The 5948-nt window shown below is 41.4% G+C and overlaps 1 non-coding gene across 1 annotated transcript; it reads left to right on the forward strand.

Moving 5' to 3' along the window:
- The first annotated feature begins 5259 nt into the window (after nt 1–5259).
- On the forward strand, nt 5260–5367 carry LOC148550619 (small nucleolar RNA R71). The gene has a single exon (XR_015893830.1). It is a non-coding gene; the product is annotated as a small nucleolar RNA R71 (small nucleolar RNA).
- Nucleotides 5368–5948: the final 581 nt, after the last annotated feature.

Raw genomic sequence — 5948 nt, forward strand, 5'->3', positions numbered from 1 at the left:
GAATGCCAGTTTATGTCGTCTATTCTTGGCCAAAGTATGGACTATTATATATTTCTGGAAAGCCCTGGATGTCTACTTTCCAACGCAATTGGAAGAGCGCCATTTCGAGTTCTGTAGCTCCAGAAAATCCATTTTGAGTGCAGGGAGGTCAGAATCCAACAGCATCAGCAGTACTTCTTCAACCTCTGAATCTGATTTCTGGTCAAGTCCCTCAATTTCAGCCAGAAAATACCTGAAATCACAGAAAAACACACAAACTCATAGTAAAGTCCAGAAATGTGAATTTAACATAAAAACTAATGAAAACATCCCTAAAAGTAACTAGATTCTACTAAAAACATACTAAAAACAATGTCAAAAAGCGTATAAATTATCCGCTCATCACAACACCAAACTTAAATCGTTGCTTGTCCCCAAGCAACTGAAAATCAAAGAGGATAAAAAGAAGAGAATATACTATAAATTCCAAACTATCAATGAAACATAGCTTCAATCATATGAGCGGGACTTATAGTTTTTTGCCTCTTGAATAGTTTTGGCATCTCACTCTATCCATTGAGGTTCAGAATGATTGGCATCTATAGGAACTCAGAGTTCAGATAGTGTTATTGATTCTCCTAGTTCAGTATGATGATTCTTGAACATAGCTTCTTTATGAGTCTTGGCCATGGCCCTAAGCACTTTGTTTTCCAGTATTACCACCAGATACATAAATGCCACAGACACATAATTGGGTGAACCTTTTCAGATTGTGACTCAGCTTTGCTAAAGTCCCCAATTAAAGGTGTCCAGGGTTCTTAAGCACACTCTTTTTTTGCTTTGGACCTTGACTTTAACCGCTCAGTCTCAAGTTTTCACTTGACACCTACACGCCACAAGCACATGGTTAGGGACAGCTTGGTTTAGCCGCTTAGACCAGGATTTTATTCCTTTAGGCCCTCCTATCCACTGATGCTCAAAGCCTTGGGATCCTTTTTATTTGCCCTTGCCTTTTGGTTTTAAGGGTTATTGGCTTTTTGCTCTTGCCTCTTGGTTTTAAGAGCTTTTGGCTTTTTCTGCTTGCTTTTTCTTTTTCTTTCTATTTTTTTCGCCTACTTTTTTTTTTCTGCAAGCTTTGTTCTTTGCTGCTTTTTCTTGCTTCAAGAATCATTTTTATGATTTTTCAGATTATCAAATAACATGTCTCCTAGTCATCATTCTTTCAAGAGCCAACATATTTAACATTCTTAAACAACAACTTCAAAAGACATATGCACTGTTCAAGCATTCATTCAGAAAACAGGAAGCATTGTCACCACATCAATATAATTAAACTAAGTTCAAGGATAAATTTGAAACTCATGTACTTCTTGTTCTTTTGAATTAGAACATTTTTCATTCAAGAGAGGTGATGGATTCATAGGACATTCATAACTTTAAGACATAGTTACTACTTACTAATGATCATGTAATGAAGACACAAACATAGATAAGCACACAACATAGAAAACGAAAAACAGAAGAAGTAAGAACAAGGAATGAATCCACCTTAGTGATGGTGGCATTTCCTTCTTGAGGAACCAATGATGTCCTTGAGCTCTTCTATGTCTCTTCTTTGTCTTTGTTGCTCCTCCCTCATTGCTTTTTGATCTTCTCTTATTTCATGAAGCATGATGGAGTGCTCTTGATGTTCCACCCTTAGTTGTCCCATATTGGAACTCAATTCTCCTAGGGAGGTGTTGATTTGCTCCCAATAGTTTTGTGGAGGAAAGTGCATTTGAGGCATCTCCGGGATCTCATGGTGATGAGCTTCATACGCCTCTTGAGCTCCATGAATGGGCTCTCTTGCTTGCTCCATCTTTTTCTTAGTGATGGGCTTGTCCTCTTTAATTAGGATATCTTCCTCTATGTCAATCCCAGCTGAATTGCATAGGTGGCAGATGAGGTGAGGAAAGGCTAACCTTGCCATGGTGGAGGACTTGTCAGCCACCTTGTAGAGTTCTTGAGGTATAATCTCATGAACTTCCACCTCTTCTCCAATCATGATGCTATGGATCATGATGGCCCGGTCTATAGTAACTTCAGACCGGTTGCTAGTGGGAATGATTGAGCATTGAATGAACTCCAACCACCCTCTAGCTACAGGCTTGAGGTCCAATCTTCTTAGTTGAACCGGCTTACCTTTGGAGTCAATCTTCCATTGAGCTCCTTCTACACATATGTCCATAAGGACTTGGTCCAACCTTTGATCAAAGTTGACTCTCCTTGTGTAGGGGCGTGCGTTCTCTTCCATGTTTGGCAAGTTGAACGCCAACCTCACATTTTCCGGACTAAAATCCAAGTATTTCCCCCGAACCATTGTAACATAGTTCTTTGGATCAGGGTTCTTACTTTGATCATGGTTCTTGGTGATCCATGCATTGGCATAGAACTCTTGAACCATTAGGATGCCGACTTGTTGGATGGGATTTGTTAGAACTTCCCAACCTCTTCTTTGAATTTCATGTCAGATCTCCGGATACTCATTTCTTTTGAGTTTGAAAGGGACCTCAGGGATCACCTTCTTCTTGGCCACAACATCATAGAAGTGGTCTTGATGGGCTTTGGAGATGAACATTTCCATCTCCCATGACTCGGAGGTGGGAGCTTTTGTCTTCCCTTTCCCTTTTCTAGAGGATTCTCCGGTCTTAGGTGCCATCAATGGTAATGGAAAAACAAAAAGCTTATGCTTTTACCACACCAAACTTAGAATTTTGCTCGCCCTCGAGCAATAAAAGAAAGAATAGATGAAGAAGAAGAAGAAATGGAGGAGAGGGAGAGTGGGAAGTGTTTCGGCCAAGAAGGGTGTAGAGGGGTGTGTTGTGTGAATTTGATGAAGAATGGAGGGCTTTATATAGGGAAGGGAGGGGGGAAAGGTTTCGGCCATATGGGTGGGTTTGGGTGGAAAATTGGTTTTGAATTTTGAAGGTAGGTGGAGTTTATGAGGTAGGTTTATGGGGAAGAGTGGATGGATGTGAGTGGTGTAGAGGTGATGAGGAAGAGAGATTGAGGTGATTGGTGAAGGGTTTTTGGGGAAGAGTGTTTATGGGATTGTGTGAAAGAGGGGTGATAAGAAGTGAGTGGAGGTAGGTGGGAATCCTGTGGGGTCCACAGATCCTGAGGTTTCAAGGATTTACATCCCTGCACCCATTAGGCATGTAAAATGCCTTTGCACACAACTCTGGGCGTTCAGCGCCAGGTTGGTGCCCATTTTGGGCGTTCAACGCCCATTTGTTGCCATTTCTGGCGTTGAACGCCAGAACCATGCTTGTTCTGGGCGTTCAGCGCCAGGATGCTGCCCATTTTGGGCGTTCAGCGCGAGAACCATGCTCTGTTCTGGCGTTGAACGCCAGGCAGATGCTTCCTCCAGGGTGTGATTTTTCTTCTGCTGTTTTTTATTCCATTTTCAATTTTTATATTTATTTTGTGACTCTACATGATCATGAACCTATAAAGACATATAACTAAGAAAAATATAGTTAGATAAAAATTGGGTTGCCTCCCAACAAGCGCTTCTTTAATGTCAGTAGCTTGACAGTGGGCTCTCATGAAGCCTCACAGATGTGCAGAGCTTTGTTAAGACTCTCCAACACCAAACTTAGAGTTTGGATATGGGAGTTCAACACCAAACTTAGAGTTTGGTTGTGGCCTCCCAACACCAAACTTAGAGTTTGACTGTGGGAGCTTTGTTTGACTCTGCTTTGAGAGAAGCTTTTCATGCTTCCTCTCCATGGTTGCAGAGGGAGATCCTTGAGTTTTAAACACAAGGGAGTCCTCATTCCATTGAAGGACTAGTTCACCTCTGTCAACATCAATCACAGCTCTTGCTGTGGCCAGGAAAGGTCTTCCTAGGATAATGGATTCATCCTCTTCCTTTCCAGTATCCAGGACTATGAAATCAGCAGGGATGTAAAGGCCTTCAACCTTTACTAACACGTCCTCTACTTGTCCATATGCCTGTTTTCTTGAATTGTCTGCCATCTCTAATGAGATTTTAGCAGCTTGCACCCCATAGATTCCCAGTTTCTCTATTACAGAGAGGCGCATGAGGTTTATTCCTGAACCAAGGTCACACAGAGCCTTAAAGATCATGGTGCCTATGGTACAAGGTATTATGAACTTTCCAGGATCCTGTCTCTTCTGAGGCAATGTCAGTTGATCCAGATCACTTAGTTCATTGGTGAACAAGGGAGGTTCAACTTCCCAAGTATCAATGCCAAATAATTTGGCATTTAGCTTCATGATTGCACCAAGAAACTTAGCAGTTTGCTCTTCAGTAACATCCTCATTCTCTTCAGAAGAGGAATACTCATCAGAGCTCATGAAGGGTATAAGGAGGTTCAATGGAATCTCTATGGTCTCTAGATGAGCCTCAGAGTCTTTTGGTTCCTCAGAGGGAAGCTCCTTATTGATCACTGGACGTCCCAGGAGGTCTTCCTCCTTGGGATTCACGTCCTCCTCTCCCTCATTGGGTTCGGCCATTTTGCTTATGTCAATGGCCTTGCACTCTCCTTTTGGATTCTCTTCTGTATTGCTTGGGAGAGTACTGGGAGGGATTTCAATGATTCTTTTACTCAGCTGGCCCACTTGTGCTTCCAAATTTCTAATAGAAGACCTTGTTTCATTCATGAAACTTACAGTGGCCTTAGATATATCAGAGACTAAGTTTGCTAAATTAGAAGTATTTTGTTCAGAGTTCTCTGTCTGTTGCTGAGTGGATGATGGAAAAGGTTTATTATTGTTAAACCTGTTTCTTCCACCATTATTAAAGCCTTGTTGATGCTTTTGATCCTTCCATGAGAAATTTGGATGATTTCTCCATGATGAGTTATAGGTGTTTCCATAAGGTTCACCCATGTAATTTACCTCTGCTATTGCAGAGTTTTCAGGATCATAAGCTTCTTCTTCAGAAGATGCCTCTTGAGTACTGTTGGATGCAGCTTGCATTCCATTCAGACTCTGGGAAATCATATTGACTTGTTGAGTCAATATTTTTTTCTGAGCCAATATGGCATTTAGAGTATCAACTTTAAGAACTCCCTTCTTCATAGGCGTCCCATTATTCATAGGATTCCTCTCAGAAGTGTACATGAACTGGTTATTAGCAACCATGTCAATGAGTTCTTGAGCTTCTGCAGGCGTTTTCTTTAGGTGAATGGATCCACCTGCAGAAGTATCCAATGACATCTTTGATAGCTCAGATAAACCATCATAGAATATATCCAGGATGGTCCATTCTGAAAGCATGTCAGAAGGACACTTTTTGGTCAGCTGCTTGTATCTTTCCCAAGCTTCATAGAGGGATTCACCTTCCTTCTGTCTGAAGGTCTGAACATCCACTCTAAGCTTGCTCAGCTTTTGAGGAGGAAATAACTTGGCTAAGAAAGCCGTGACCAACTTATCCCAAGAGTTCAGGCTATCTCTGGGTTGAGAGTCCAACCACACTCTAGCTCTGTCTCTTACAGCAAAAGGGAAAAGCATGAGCCTGTAGACTTCAGGATCTACTCCATTAGTCTTAACAGTATCACATATCTGCAAGAATTCAGTTAAGAACTGAAAAGGATCTTCAGATGGGAGTCCATGAAACTTGCAGTTCTGCTGCATCAGAGAAACTAATTGAGGTTTCAGCTCAAAGTTGTTTGCTCCAATGGCAGGAATGGAGATGCTTCTTCCATGTAAATTGGAATTAGGTGCAGTAAAGTCACCAAGCATTCTCCTTGCATTATTATTATTTTCGGCTGCCATCTCCTCTTCCTGTTCGAAAATTTCTGAAAGGTTATCTCTGGATTGTTGTATTTTAGCTTCTCTTAGTTTTCTCTTCAGAGTCCTTTCAGGTTCTGGATCTGCTTCAACAAGAATATTCTTGTCCTTGCTCCTGCTCATATGACAAAGAAGAGGGTACAGAAAAATAATAATAATAGAGATCCTTT

The sequence above is a fragment of the Arachis ipaensis genome, chromosome B7 (assembly GCF_059453495.1).
Source record: "Arachis ipaensis isolate K30076 ecotype BB chromosome B7, ASM5945349v1, whole genome shotgun sequence".
NCBI classification, from domain to species: domain Eukaryota; kingdom Viridiplantae; phylum Streptophyta; class Magnoliopsida; order Fabales; family Fabaceae; genus Arachis; species Arachis ipaensis.